Consider the following 16,658-nt stretch of genomic DNA (forward strand, 5'->3'; position numbering starts at 1 on the left):
TATGTCAGGGTTGGGTGAAGTGCCTCAGATAAGTTTGGCAAATGATTCTCTGCAGGACCCTCTCAATCAACACCCCACAGGAAAGCCACACTGCCTAACTGCCAAGCTTTACCTTAACACATGGTTTTGTGGAGTGGCAGGTGTGAAGGAATTCTGTGCCCCATTGGTCTGTAGTATGGCTGCTTGTATCAGAAGCCTTTAAGTACCACAACACTCTATTGGCTGTAGGATTTGGACAGAAAATCTATAGATTTGCTTGCTTTATCCCTCCCTACTCTCTCATACCATCTGATGAAAGACCATCATACACCATGAGCTGAAAAGGACAACACAATGAAGAGCACAGCTCGGCAGCCATATTGAGACAGGCATGCAGGCTGTTCTGAAGAAAGCTGACCACCAATGAGGACTTAACTAGAGACATTTTAAATAAACTAACAAGTCTGTGTGCCCCCTAAAACTACACATTAGCATTTATTGGGTTGTATGGTTGCCAGTATACACTTGTACTTTGCATATTGTTATTATTTATGAATATTATCAATAATACATTATTTAAAGTGTAACTTAACTCCTGTTTGTCTTTTACTATACCTAATTGCCTGACGTTTTAGATGTAGAAGGGAAGGTGAGGAGAAGTTATAAAGTACAATACCTTATAAACAGTGGTACGTCTGTGAGATTTGAGGCAATCTGACAAAGGCTACATATTAATAATACAAAAGAGGAAAGAAGATAAAAATATTACTCTATCAAGACAAAACAATTGGCGTAGTCAGCAGGATTTTGGGTTAACCATGTTTTGCACCCTGTTTGCAAATACTGTTTTGATGTATGTGTGTATGTATGTATGTGAATTTTAGGGCATCCAGTGTACAAATGCGGTGGAAGTAAAACATTGGTTGCTGAATGAAATATAACCAACAAAGTGTAGAGACTTCATGTGTGTCACGAGGAAACCTGCATGTTTGTTAGTGCTAGTGGTAGTGAGTCCCTAATTAAAGTGCTAGAGAGTCATGGGACATGCATGCGTCATTCATACGGCACTTATTCGTTTAGGATCTTTGTGTATGTATGTGTATGTTTGCTTACAGGGGCAAAAGTAGGCCAACCCATAACGAAGTTGGCAAATTGTATTAAAATAGCATTGTGGAGTCAGAAATATCTAAATTTATATTAAAAGCAGCCATCTTCCAGTGGAGTGACAGAGGCAAGTAGGCTAAAGCTAGGAAATGGAAACCTGTAGTTCAGGTAGAGAAAGCAGAAGCTGAGCTGAGCTGCCACGGAAGGGGCTGGAAGGATTAAAATCAGGAAAACAGAAATTTCGATTAAAGAATACAGCTGCTGTTATACAAGATTTACTATCTTGTATTATTGGTAATAAGGAAGATCAGTATGAGAAAGAAAATAAAGTGGACGAAAGTGAAAATGGAAAGTTGTGTAAATGTCTAAGTTTTGAGAGATGTAACAGTTGGTAGCATGTAGAGCACCCACTGCTGAAGTGGAAAGCAGTGAAAGCAGGACAAGAGAGTGGAAACCACCCATGGTGAAAGTTAGGGCAATAGTAACCGGATCGGACTGGAACCCTAAAACATGGCTGGCTGACTTACCTGAGACAGATGAGTGCTCAGATCAAGAGTGGGAATGTGAGTGTGAGGAAAAGGAGAGGATTGAAAGGAAGGGAAAACAAAGGGTGTTATCTTCCATTAATCTGCACTGCACCAAAATCTCCAGGTAATTCTGAGGTCTGTCCAGTATTTAAAGAACATGCTACACCGATAGATATTTCACTACTGTTAGGAAAGGTGACCAGAGCTCCATTGAAATTTGATTTAGGACAAAGAGATCAGATAGAAGGCAGAGGAGCTGGTGAGTTAGAATGGCAATTGTTGACTGAAAGGCATGAAGTGGATAATGGCATATTGGTACTGAGTGAGGAAAGTGTGGAATTAACACAAGAAACAATGGAAATGAAAGGAATTCAAGTGCTTGTGTGTGAAATGTCTGAAAGTGCTATTGCAAGAAAGAAAGTGCACCAGTTTAGGAGTTGGTTTAAATGAATCAGGACAAGCCAAAAAACAAAGGATGGTGGACGATGCAGCAGGAAGGTTTACAAGATCAGGCAACAAGTCAGGAATGCACAGGGGTGTGAGGGTCCTAAGAGCTCTACTAGGCCGGTCAGTAATTAAAAAGCGCACACACTTAGGTTCAGTGATTTGAAACCTGACTGACCAGTTCATTAAAAATATAGCCTGTGGAACTCCATGCAATAAAACGGAGACAAGTTAGCTGGTCTTGAGTAAAGAGCACAGGTCAGTTTTAGGAGAGATGCTGGATTTGGCACTTGGATTCTGGAGAGGTCCACGCTTTCAGGTAGCAGTTACCATACAATAAAAAGGACACACAGGCAATGACAAAAAATAGAAGGGTAGCACAGGAAGACCGGAAAGGGAAAAAAGTTCTTTCTGTTTCCATTTCCTGACCTTTTGCTATACTGCTACTTCTATTGTGAGGTTTTATGGACTTTGGGTTGGTGCAGGTAATAAATAGTGAAGGCAATTAGCAGAGTAAAATCCATACAGGAGATTGAGTTACCACTAGCACATTGGAGTGGAGTGGCACCAGTGGCCAAGCTGTTCTAATGAATACCTGGATGCAAAGTTTGAGTGTTGGCATGAGGTCGACAACCAAAAAGATGAGATGGACAGAGACTGCTTTGTCACCTTCCATTTTTCAGACCTGCCAACACAGCGGAGAAAATAAAGAAGCTAAGATGACAAGCAAAGACTAAAGACAAAGACATGAAGAAGAACTGAAGAGACAGCAAGAAAAAGACACTTAGTGGGGTTTAAGTGAGTAACAAGTCCATAAGTCATATAATAATAGGACTAGTCACAATAGTTATAGTTTAAAAGGAAAGGTTTGTTCATTACTGCAGCACATTTATATTCCAAGGGGTGGAAACTGAACAAACCAGTTAGGAATGCCAAAATAAGGGGATTCATAATTAATACTATTGTTAAAGAAAGTTGTACTGAGCAAATTGGTGAAATGTTTTTAAAGAGCAGGTGCAGCTGGTACATTTACTAGTCATATGGGCTCCGATGTTTAGGTACAGTTTAATTGGGAAAATACGGAAGCCCTGCTGAGGTTGTCAGCTGTGGTACAAACACAGGACCAGTGGGCCAATTCTGAATCGAGGTGTTTAGCACAACGAGTATGAATATGGTGAGCAAACAACTCTAGGGGTGGCCTACGGGGGAATGAAGAGAGTTGTGTAGCTGTGATGTCTCATGGTGGTGATGCCAGCCTATACTGGTAAAGGCTGATGGCGGTCAAAGGTTACACAATGGGTAGAAAACCACAAAAGGCAACTAAATCAGCCCCAAATGTTGGTTGGTGAACAGTTTATGCAGTGGCACATGTGCTCTCACTTGGGCAGAAGTGGTTGTACTGGCACCTGTGGTATGATACCCTTGAAATTTTGTACAGCTGCATATGCTTAAATGGATAGTTACGGACAGACGTCTAATTTGCAGTTAGACACAAAATCAGCACCGATTAAGAAAAAAATTCACATAATAGACTTCAATTTCAGTGGGTTAGTTTAGTGGAAGGTGTGGACTTGTCTCATTTTGAACTACCAGATCTGATGACATATGAAGACTGCAGAAAGCTAAAGAGACAGTTGAAGCAGATACAAGTCATCAGAAGCTCTTCAGATTGTCTTTGAAATAAAGAAGATGCGTAATGGACAAGTGGTCACACACAACTTTTAACACTTGGAGAGCAAATACTGCAAATCAAAGCACAAGTCATTCAACAGACTCTTCAAACAATTAAGATTGTTCAATTAGAAAGACATTGTATAAAAGATTTATCACGGTGGAGTGTTGTGATGTGAACTTTTGCATACAACTTGATAAATATTTTGTATGTGACTTAGACAAAGCAAATGTAATATTAGTATTACATGAGTAAGAAGCATTCATGTTTTCTCCCCCCCACCACCACCACTACCCCCAGACTAAGTCAGCATAGTGAATTTTACAAAAGGGTCAGGTGAAGTGCCTCAAACCATTTTGCCAAGACATTCTCTGCAGGACCCTCTCAATCAACCCCCACAGGAAAGCCAGACTGTCTAGCTGATGAACATCACCTTAACATATGGTTTTGGGGGTGGCAGGTGTGAAGGTATTCTGTGCCCCATTAGTCTGAAGTATGGCTGTTTGGGATTGGCTTGTATCAGAAGCCTTTAAGTTCCAAGATGCCCTATTGGCTTTAGGGTGTGGACATAAAATCTATAAATTTGCATGCTTTACCCCTCACTCACTTTCTGTTACAAACATCTGATGAAGGAGCATCTTAATCACCATGAACTGAAAAGGACAATACAATGATGAGCACAGCTCGGCAGCCATTTTGAGACAGGCATGCAGCCTGTTCTGAAGAAAGCTGACCACAAATAATGCCTTAACTTACAGACATTTTAAGTAACTAACAAGTTTGTGTGCCACCTGAAACTACACATCAACATTTATCAGGTTGGATGGAGTGCTTAAAAGAAGGTTTATGGATGTGGTGAGAGAGGACATGCCAGTGATTGGTGTAACAGAGCAAAATGCAGAAGACAAAAAGATATGGAAGAAGATGATCCGCTGTGGTGACCCATAACAGGAGCAGCCGGAAGAAGACGAAGAAGAAGAAGAATGGTTGCCAATATACACTTGTACTTTGCATGTTGTTATTATTTATGAATATTATCCATAATACATTATTTAAATTAAAAAGGTGAAAGTAGAGCAATATAATACTCTACCAAGACAAAACACACAGAATATTCACAATTCATCCTAAACCTTTTTTGCTTCATACTCTCTTGTTCTCTGTCATTTTCTTTCTTTTTTATTATGTATTTTTTCCTTTGTTCCTAATTCTTACCCATCATGCCTTATGGCCTCACTTCAGAACCAGCGCCATATGGTATAGCCAGTGCGCCTCCATCTTTCAGTGCACTATGGATCAGGTTTTGCAGGGTCTTGATGCTGCTGTGTGTTTTTCAGATGACATTTGAATCCCTGGAGAGGACACACAGGAGCACTTACTAAACGTAAAGAGAGTTTTGAGAACGTTACAGCAGTAGGGTCTGTGGGTAAATAAAGAAACATGTCCTTTTTTCAGAAGCAGGTGTGCTACTTGAGCCACATGATTGACTCTGGAGAGCTGTATACTCAAAAGACGAAATCCAAAGGAGTGGAAAGAGCACCAGTTCCTAAAAATGTAACGAGTTTAGGTCACACCTAGCACGTTAAGTTACTGTGGCAAGTTTCTTCCATACCTGTCTAGCGAAATTAACCAAGTGATGGAACTTTTACAAAAAGATAAGAAATGGGATTGGACAAAGAAGTGACAGTAAGCCTGTGAGGACACAAACAATTCCTAAATTTCTGCACCCATATTATGCCATTATGATCCAATGGTACCCCTCACAGTGGCAGGTGATGCTTCCCATTATGGAGTGCGATCAGTCGGCCCTTTCATATCATTTTTTAGATGGCCAGGGAAGACCTACTGCTTACGTGTCACACACATTATCCAAAGCAGACTGTAACTATTCTCAAATTGAAAAGAGGCTTTGAATATTATTTTTGGGGTAACAAAATTTAATGAATGTCTGTATTGGCAAAAATGTAATGTGTGTACTGATTACAAGCCATTAGTCAAACTACTGGGTGCAAAGACAGGAATTTCTGGAGTGAGTTGGATGAAGTGATGGACTTCAATGGGCTTGTTGGTGATGGGTAGGTATGGTGTCAAGGAGAGGAATGAAGAAGGTCAGAGGATAGTGGATTTTACCAAAAGGATGGACATGGCTGTGTTGAATATGTATTTCAAGAAGAGGTAGGAACATAGGGTGATGTACAAGAGTGAAGAAAATGCACACAGGTAGATTACATCCTATGCAGAAGAGTCAATCTGAAGGAGATTGAAGACTGCAAAGTAGTGGCAGGGGAAAGTGTAGTTAAGCAGCAAAGGATGGTGGTCTGTAGGATGATGTTGTAGATCAAGAAGAGGAAGAGAGTGAGGGCAGAGCCAAGGATCAAATGGTGGCAGTTGAAAAAGGAAGACTGCAAGGTTGAGTTTAGGGAGAAGGTGAGACTGGCACTGGGTGGTACCGAAGAGTCACCAGACAGCTGGGAAACTACAGCATATAGTAAGGGTGACAGCAAGGAGGGGTGCTTGGCATGACATCTGGAAATAAGAAGGAGTAAAATGAAACCTGGTGGTGGAATGGGGAAGTACAGGAGAGTAAGTATACAGAGGAAGAGGATGACAAAGAAGAAGTGGGATAGTCAGAGAGATGCAGAAAGTAGACAAGAGTACAAGGAGATAAGACGCAAGGTGAAGAGAGAGGTGGCGAAGGCTACAGAAAAGGCGTATGATGAGTTGTATGAGAGGTTGGACACTAAGGAGGGAGAAAAGGACTGGTGGGCTACAGAGGGGCCGAGCTGGGAAAGATGTGCAGAAGGTTAGGATGATAAAGGATAAAGATGGAAACGTACTCACAAGTGAGGAGAGTGTGAGGAGCAGATGGAAAGAGTACGTTGAGAGGCTGATGAATGAAGAGAACAAGAGAGAGTCAGGAAGTGCAATGGATTAGCAAAGTGGAAGTAAGGACAGTGTGGTCTATGGCCGGCTTGTCATCCAGGCCAATACCCCCAGGCCGCCAGATGGAGCCCTCCCTGCAGTATGGAGGTGGGCAGACCAGCAGGGAATCATGGACAATGGAGTTTTCATCCACAGCCCTGCTGCAGGGAGGAACAAAGAGTCATATGTGCCCTATAACCCGGAAGTGCATCATAGGCAGAGCGACGGCAGAAGTGACGTATTTCCGGGGTGAAGAAAACAATTTTTGATCTGATCCGGAAGTGATAGAAGATCACATGGACTGGGGATTGGAACACTTCCGGGTCAGGGACTATAAAAGGATTGTGGGAGCTCCCATATGGCGAGCTGAGCTGGGTGGTAGGAGTGCAACGGGTCTGGGAGTGGTGGAGAGTTTATTGTGATTATAATTGTGTATTTGAATGAGTATAGTGGAGGAGAGCGTGCTCTGTGCACTGAGCTGTGTAAATAAAGTCAACTTTTGGACTTTTACTTGGTGTCTGGAGTCTTGGACAGGGGTTCAAGGGAGCGATAGCACCCCCATCTGTCACAGTGGCGTAGTCGGCAGGATACTCTGGCCGTACTTTTGGTAGAGGACCTGTTCAAAAAAATCTCTGCGGGCAGAGAACCCCGAGAAAACGTTGTTCAGACACGCAACAACAATGCCAGAACCCAACTTAAACAAGTCCGGAATGGGAAAGAAGAAGGGCAAGCAGAGCGACAATGCCAGCGGGAGAGCCATGCTCGTAATGGCCGATGCTCGGGAGGAGCTATGGAGCGGCTACACAAGTCAGGAGAAGTCTCCGGGGACAGACGATCGCTCTGAGGTACGTGCTGGGAATCCGTTTAAAATAACACACTTTGTCCTTTGCATGTACCTTGGAGAAGATCACCTGGAGGATCTGCGGGAGAAAGACGACATTCCCGAAGACAGTGACACGCTCCTGTTCGAGCCAAAGAGCATGGATGAGGACTTCCGCATGTCAGCGGCTGGCGAGGGACATGTGATCAACCCCGGTGTTTTCTGGGAAAGAGGAGGTCCACATCCCACTGTTTGCTCCTTCGAATCCGAAGAAACGGACTTCGACTTTCCGAAGGGGAAGGGGGAGGCGAGCGAAGCACCGCTCACCCCGAAAGAAGGTAAGGACGGCTGGGAAATGGCTTATCGGGCTGTCGAAAAATTAATAAATACAGGCTGCAGTTCACCGAAGAAGGCGACCTGGGCCTCGGCCAAAAAGAACTCCAATTCCCAGAAGCCTCCACGAGACCAGTCAGAACACGTGCCAGAAGCGGGCATGCTTATTGGGTCCCGGCCTGGCAGGTAAAGCAAATTAGGAAGTAAGTGTACCGCCGGCCGAAGTAAATAATATTTTGGACATGCGGGAACTCGAGAAGTTAATCAAGCCTGTAAGTAGTTTTCTGAGACATGTCATGTAGGGGTAAACTTTACAATAAAAAAAAAATGTTATGTTCTCACAAAGAACGACGGGCACATGGAGTAAAGACCAAGTGATGTGGTGGGAACTTTAGGGACCTTCAAATCTTGAGCTGGGGTTATTTTGGAGACTCAATGTGAATAGGCCTGACTGAGTTATTGACCCAAATGGCCTAAACTTATCACAATTGTTTTAATGTTATAATGAAAGAAGACAGCAAGACAGAGGGACAAAGAGAAGGAGTGAGAGGTGGGCAGACAGGGAAAGTGGAGAAAGGGTGGACAGCATCAGTAGAAATGAGGGACAAGGTCACAGGGAGGGCACTTGAGGGGCACTTGGAGGGCAAAGCGGGTGTCCATCATTACAGCAACTGGACAGGCCAACTGGGGCAAGACGTAACCCACAGGTCTGCAGAGGACGTCGAGCCAAGTCAGATTGTCAGAGACACTGTGTGGAATTCTGGGAAGGTAATGTCACCGGGGTGGTTATGAAGTGCTGGTAACTCACACTGGCATCTCTTACCCAGCTGATCACAAAATACAGAGTGGGCTGTCAATTGACTTTAGAATTAATGAAGCATTTGGTGCCTTTGTTATATTTTTATTTTTATAATTTTAAGATTTTTCGTAAGAAATTAGAGGCCTCAGCCCCCGGCTTGACAAATCTTTTTTTAGCTGATTTCAGTCCCACACATTTCAGTCGAGATCTGCGTAAACACAAACAGCAAATCAAGTGGTGGACTAGAGATGTTAATATTCTCAGCGTCACTACTCGACTGTTAAGGTCACTCTGGTCACTTCATGATTCTTTTTATTTCCTCATAAACCAAACAACTGAAATCAGATTTGAATGACAAGCAGCAGCACACAGACAAGGACCCGCCATGTGGCGCGGTATGTGTGGACAAGTGGGCATTAGCACAAAAACAGTCATAAGGAGCAAAAAGAACAAACCTGACGTTTGATCTGGGGTCGAGACACCAGGACATTACTGAGGCTGCTGGTCTCCTCTGCTTCTTCATACCCACCTTTTACTCCTTAGACCCCCTTAACCTTCCAGTTTGACACTACAAAGAACGTCTCAACTTACTCAAGAAGAAAATGGGGACACCAATGGAGAATAATGTCAGAAAACAAAGCCTTCTGAAGCGCTGCTCCAGAAGGACGATGTTATTATGTGTTTTATTAGGTGACATTCAGTGACACTCAGGGGCCACAGCAGTTGTTCTGACATGCAGCTGTGAATCAACAGTGACCCCTGATGGTCAGACAGGTACTCGTGGGTCTGACGAGCCTCCACCACTCATTGATATGAGGGCAGCTACCAAAATGTGAGCTGCAATTGCTGACATTTCTTTTGTGTTTCCAATGGGAGCCCAGGCAGGTGAAGTGACTTGCTCAGGTCACAGGGTGTCAACGGTGGGATTTGAACCAACATCCTCAGGGTTTGAAGTCTAATGTCATGACCACACACACACACACACACACACACACTGACGGGTTAGTCACAGTTTAAATCAAACCCAACAATAATGGGGACCCTGACAGACGCACTTTACACAGACTGGTATCAGCTGGCACGCCGCTCTTTTAGGGGTCCTGTGGGAATTGAAAATGAATCCTGGGAATGTGTGTGAGTCTCTGGAAACATAGCAGTGTTCACAAGTCTCAAATGAACCTGACAGTGATGGTGAGGTCAGTCGGCTGACTCATCTCCTTGAGTTTGTGTAATGGTGACAAATCTGAGACCAGAGAGGAGGAGGTGCAGTTTAATGTCTAACGTGACATCAAGTGACTCAGTAAAACACCAAACCATTAGAATGGGTGACATCTGATTGGGCGGTGAGTCCTCGCCTTCAATGGAGGGGCACAGAATGTCTGGTGAGTGGCCAACACTCCAGTCCCATCTGTCACTCTCTGCTCCTACATATAGTCACTATTCAAGAGCTCTCCATACTGAGTCTGTATAGCGCCTTTCAGTTGTGCTGATCCAGCAGGACCACATGCCTGTCCTACTTAACAGGTGACATTCAGTGACACTTAGGGGGCCTCAGTAGTTGTTGGTGTGAAAGCCTGAAGGACCTGTGGCTGTGAATCAACAGTGACCCTTGCTGGTCATACTGGTATTTGTACGTCTGAGGTGTCTCTGCCCCTCATTATGACACAAACACCTGACTGGCTACTCAAACCCAATAACAATGGAGACCCTAAACATTGTGCCCGCCCTGCATTCTCATTCTCAAACTCACGCACAGAGGTGCCAAATTCCAGTACAAGTCATTCTGACCCCAAAACACAAACATAAACGTGACCTGCACTTGTGGGGACATCAAGTGACCGGTGGAGGGTACTGGTCAGTGGTCACATGGTGTCAGATGGCTGATTGTTACACTGCAGTCATTATTAAGCCAAAACCCTGGATAGAGGGGCTCTGTGAAGGAGGTGTTGAACGTGTGCAGGAGGGACATCGTGTCTGAGACGCTATAAAATGACAGAGAGCCAGCAGGCCAGTCCAGATACACACCTATTCTGGGGCTGTAGGGTTCCCGGAGTGCATTGTGATTGTCATTGTGACACACAAAGTACCGGAAAAGAGACCACACCAAACACCAGGACTTGTTGTTGCTTCCAAGGCGGCACTGCCTGCCCTGTCCTTTCCTGCTCAGTCCTTTATATGCAACTCCAATCCTCATGATGCTGTTTCTACTGCCCTCCACCTCCCAGTAACAGCGAGTCCCAGTTAGAGCCTCTCTGCACAGATCTTGAGGCCACCAGTCAAATCTGTCAGGATGATCAGGATATTCATATATATTGAAATTAGAGAAATCTCTCCCCTCACATGTCACCTTCTTGTTCCCTTCAGACAGATGGAGGCGTCCATTTGCCGTGTTGATGTCCAGTGTGAGGGGACAGAAGTCTGAAAGGAGAGAAAAGAAAACGAGTGAGGAAATCTGGGAGTGTGTAACAGGACTGGGGGCGGAGCACAACACAGACAATTAACAAGAGCCAATCAGGAGCTGCACTGACGAGACAATAATAGTAAAGAACTCATCTGATTGGACAGACTCTGTAGGGACTAAAATAAAATTCTGAAATTATGATAAACACCATAAGGTCACCGTCAAGGTCAGAGTTCAAATGGACTGACCACACGGACCGCTGGCTTTATTAAATGTCACTTTTTATTGTCACAGTCCACCTCTTTAATTTAAAATCAATCCACTGTCACACTTCATCACAAACTGATTTTCCTTTCCTCACAATAAGTCGCTGATCTTTGATCTCCTCCGTCCATTCCCAGTCTTTTGTTATTCCATTTCCGGTGGCCTACTAAACGTTTAGGGATCACACCACAGGTCAGGGCTACACGGAATATGAAAATAAAAAAAAATTAAATAATAGAAGAACTTATCATAAAACTTGTGACTGTCAGCTCAATGATATACTGGGCAGCAAACAAGACAGCCATTGAGTCCTGAGAGATGTGAAGTTCATGAAGAAGGTCATCATGGAGTGAGCTGAAGCTATTCAGTCATTAAAAGAGATGATTCATTCAGTAGAAATTAATTTGACACAAATCAGTAAACTTATAAAGTGGGCTGAGGACGAGTTAGGTGGGAAAATGTCTGACATTTTTAAAGTTTATGTCCTGGAAAGGAGCAGTTGGCTTACTGGGATTTCTATTATTTCAGTGAAAGTTAAAAACTGTCATTTTTAATTTTAACACAGACTATCTATCTATCTATCTATTGTCACGCACAAGCGCATCGGGAGCAGTTGAAGGACCAGACGCGCAGAGCGATGAGACCGTTGGGGGATGAAAACAGTGTACTAACTTCTCTCTCCCTTTCTCCCTCAGAAAAAACAAAGCAACGCCACCATAAAACCACCCGGAGTAAATGACAGTCTCCACTTCCGGGTTCCTTTCTTCCCTCTGGTCCCCCAAAGATGACGTCACACTCCCATCCATCACCACGTCTACCCAGCAGCCATTACATCTAATTTCCAGTTCACCCCTTTATATTGTCCCTCCAAATCCGCCATCTTCGTCTTTGTTACCTCTTGCAATTCTGTATTAGAAGTTCTGTTTTTTTTGTTTTTTTGTTACAGTATATGGGGCATAAAAACCCCAAACCTTTATGCAAGTTGTTTCGTTATTTCACAGTGGTGTAGCCGGCAGGATACAGTCCGAGAAAAATGACTGAAGGACAAGACCTGAATATGGTCCTGAATACTCTGGCCACCGAACTACAGGCCCTGAAGGTAGAGCACGCTACTACGAGAATGGAGCTTGCTGCAAAGACGACTGGCCGCAGCAGAAACGGTAAAACCAGAGCCCGCTCGGCCGCCGCCTCCTCCTATCTTACCTTTGTCTGAAGCGGATGATATCGAATCGTATTTAGCCATATTTGAGAGGACTACCACCCGTAATCAGTGGCCGCGTGCGGAGTGGGCCGCTATTTTGGCCCCGTACTTGAAGGGTCCGGTGCAGTGGGCCTATCACGACCTTCCCGAGGAGGAAGCCACCCAGTACACCCTCCTGAAGGCCGAGATTTTCAAGCACTACGGCGTAACCTCTGACCAGCAGGCGAGGGAGTGGTGGCATTGGCAGTTCGACCCCAACGGGCCTCCCAGAGCACAGGCATTCGAATTTTGGGGTAAAATTGGGGCGCTGGCTACGGCCAGACGTAAATGACACTCAACAAGTGGTTGAGCTGGTAGTGTGTGAGACCTTTTTATATGCCATGCCGGAGTATCTCGCCCAGCAGGTACAGAGATATCCATTTTCAAACATGGATGGCCTTCTGGAGGTACTCGAGTGCCAGCTGGAGGTGAACCGACTCGCGGAGGCAGAGAAGCCAGCTCGCGGGGCCCGACAGGTACGTGCGGCCATACCAGAGGCCACCCGCCGTGGTCCAGAGGCTACGGTTAAACCACGCGACCCCCCTCGCCGCGCTGTTTCAAGTGTGGCGAGGTGGGGCATATTGTCAACTCCTGCCCCCTGAACCAAGAGCCGATGGACTGCAGCTGGATGCGGGATGAGAGGTATTGTGCTCTGTCGAATCCCTTGGCGATAAAAAACACAGGACTGGTGTTAGTTAATGGACACTCAGTGGTTGCATTGTTTGACTCCGGGAGTAACATTACCATTGTTGCTCACCGTTACGTTCTGCTGCGACAGTGGGCTGGCCCCAACATGAAAGTAACTTGTATACATGGGAAGACCAAGTCATATAGGTCCGCATATTGTTACATAACCTGGAAAGGGGAACCTAAAACAATGTTTGTCACTGTGTTGTTATATTAGGACACGACTGGTCGGAAAAGAAATGCAATGGGGCCACCACCACTCCAGAAGGTAGGTTGGGTCTGACCATGGAGGGACAGGGTCCCCTCCCAGCTGCTCCCACGCCGTGTATGTGGGTGACTGTTGATGACGTAGGGGACTTGTCCTCAAAGCCGGACCTCCTCCCAGACATACAAGCTGAGGAGCCAGCAGCGGAAGAGGTAGGGCCTGATTTTCTAGCCAGCGTGGAGTATCAATTCCGCTCCACGACAGCTTCATTTAAAAGAGAACAGTGGAATGATGATTCCCTGAAGTTCACCCGGAATGCGATCGTGTCTGCAAACGGTGTATCGTTAGCTGATTCCACACGACAGAGACCCCACTTTGTATTAGAAAACGAATTGTTGTATCAAGTGACAGAACACGAAGGTGAGGTTCGGAAGTTGATGCTAGTCCCGCGGACCTACCGCCGGCAAGTGTGTGAACTAGCGCATGCCCACCACCTAGGCGCCCATTTTGGGGCCGAGAAAACACTGGATAAAATTAAACTCCAATTTTATTGGCCTGGGATTAACGAGGAGGTCAGGCCATTCTGTCAGTCTTGCCCAGTATGCCAATTGTGCCAGATTCCCAGAAGGGACCGTGCTCCTCTCATCCCTGTTACCCTCATCGATGTGCCATTTGAAAGGATCGGGATCAATTTAGTAGGACCCCTTGAACCTTCAAACCAAGGCCATAAATACATCTTAGTCATGGTCGATTATGCCACTCGATACCCTGAAGCAGTTCCCCTGTGCACCGCCAATTCGAAGAACATCACACCGGAACTAGTAGCCCTCTTTGAACATATGTCTAAGGCTCAAGCAGCGCAGGCCCGCAATTACGACCGGAACACGTCCATCCGGGAAATTCAACCAGGGGATCGCGTAATGGTGCTCGTGCCCACTTCCCACTCCAAATTTTTGGCCCATTGGCAGGGCCCGTACGAGGTAAGAGAGGAAAGGGCTCGTGGACTATTTGGTGATTCAGCCATATCATTGACCGAGTGAGAGGGTCTATCAGTTGAACTTGCTAAAACCCTGGAGGGACAGGGAGGAGCTGCCCCTCCCAAGGCTGACCCTCTCCCTTGTCTCGGAAAAAGACGTTCTTAACCTCGGTCCCAATTTGAGTCCCCAACAGAGACAGAAGCTCCTTGGAGCAATCCGGTCGGTCCCGGAAGTGGTCAGCGAGACAACAGGGCGGACCACGCTTATTCAGCACAACATTGTGACGGACCTGGGGGTGGTAGTCCCGGAGGCGAAACGTACAGAGGTGGAGCTAGAGGTACAGTGAATGCTGGACCTGGACATCATTGAGGAGAGTCATAGCCCCTGGTCCAGTCCAATCGTCCTCGTTTCCAAGCCGGACGGCTCCTGGAGATTCTGTAATGACTTCAGATGTCTTAATCAGGTCTCCAAGTTTGACGCCTACCCCATGCCCCGTATAGACAAGCTACTCGAAAGGCTGGGGACGGCCCGTTATTTGACTACCCTTGATATGACCAAAGGGTATTGGCAAATTCCCTTAATGGCATCCGCAAAAGAAAAAACGGCCTTCAGCACCCTTAGCTGCCACTGGCAATACAAGGTCCTCCCATTTGGACTGCACGGGGCACCAGCGACCTTTCAGCGTCTGGTAGACAGAGTGCTACAGCCCCACCAGTCCTATTGTGCCGCCTACCTGGATGATGTGGTCATTTTTTTCGGCACCTAGGAGGAACATGTATTACAGGTTTACGCAGTTCTCCTGATGCTAGCGAAAGCCGGCCTCCGCATCAACCCTCGTAAATGCTATTTTGGTTTGAGCGAGGCCAAATATTTAGGCTACCTGGTAGGGGGAGGGATGGTAAAACCACAGTGTAGCAAAGTTAAAGCCATCTTAGAATGGCCCCGTCCGGTGGTTAAGAAGCAGGTGCAAGCCTTCCTGGGACTTGCCAGGTATTATCGCCAGTTTGTACCTCGGTTTTCCGAGAGGACAGCACCCTTGACAGAGTTAACAAAGAAAGAGGCTCCCTTCCAAGTGGTGTGAAATAGCGTGGCAGAACGGGCATTCAGTGACTTAAAAAAGGCCCTAAGTTCGGCACCTGTTTTGAGAACACCTGACTTTTCAAGTCCTTTTCTCCTCCAGACCGATGCTTCGGACACAGGTCTTGGTGCCGTGTTGAGCCAGAGCATCGATGGTGTCGAACATCCCATCATGTACCTGAGCCGGAAACTGCTAGACCAGGAGACCAGATATGCAGCGGTCGAGCGGTAAGCCTTGGCCATTAAGTGGGTGGTAACGTATCTGAGGTATTATCTCCTGGGTCGGGAATTCACCTTGGCAACGGACCAAGTCACTTTGCAGTGGATGGCCCTACACCGGGAGTCGAATCCCCGGGTCATGAGATGGTTTTTGGACTTACAACCCTACAAATTTACTGTCACTTATCGTCAAGGCGGTCTGCAGGCCAATGCTAATGCTCTCTCCAGGGTCCACGACCTCTCGGTTTGGTCCGCCCGACTCAATGGGTCTGGGCTGAGGGTGGCAGTCATGTCACACACGAGCGCATCGGGAGCAGTTGAAGGACCGGACGTGCAGAGCGATGAGACCGTCGGGGGATGAAAACAGTGTACTAACCTCTCTCTCCCTTTCTCCCTCAGAAAAGACGAAGCAACGCCACCATAACACCGCCCGGAGTAAACAACAGTCTCCACTTCTGGGTTCCTTTCTTCCCTCTGATATATCTATCTATCTATCTATCTATCTATTGTGATAGACAGCTGGCAGCTCAATCCGGCCGGGACGTCCCTGAACGAGAAGAAATGGACGAAGGCAGCCTTTTCAGGACACTGCCTCCCCTGGGACTCTAGGTGGCAGCTCCCCTGGACGGTAGCTGTAACCCAGATTCCCTCAGGGCATCCAGGGACATCGAGTCTGTTTCCTCAGCCCTGTTGAGTGCCGTGGGTGCCGCCAGTGGGCACTCATAAAGAACCTGGGGACTCCTACTTTTACTACAGCCCAGAAGTACTTCAGAGTCACGAGGACGGAAGCCCACAGTACTTCTGGGCTACTTGAGAACTGATGATGTGTTATTTCACCCAGAAGAAGAGGAGGAGCACTTCCGAGTCAAGGAATATATAAAGGACTGTTTGAGACCCAGCAAGCTGAGCCGGAGTTGGGAGGTAAAGTGACGGAGCTGCTGGGAGAGGAGGATTGATTTATTGTAATTCTTGATTTGTGTATTGTGGT

This window comes from Polypterus senegalus, chromosome 4 (assembly GCF_016835505.1).
Source record: "Polypterus senegalus isolate Bchr_013 chromosome 4, ASM1683550v1, whole genome shotgun sequence".
Taxonomy (NCBI): Eukaryota; Metazoa; Chordata; class Cladistia; order Polypteriformes; family Polypteridae; genus Polypterus; species Polypterus senegalus.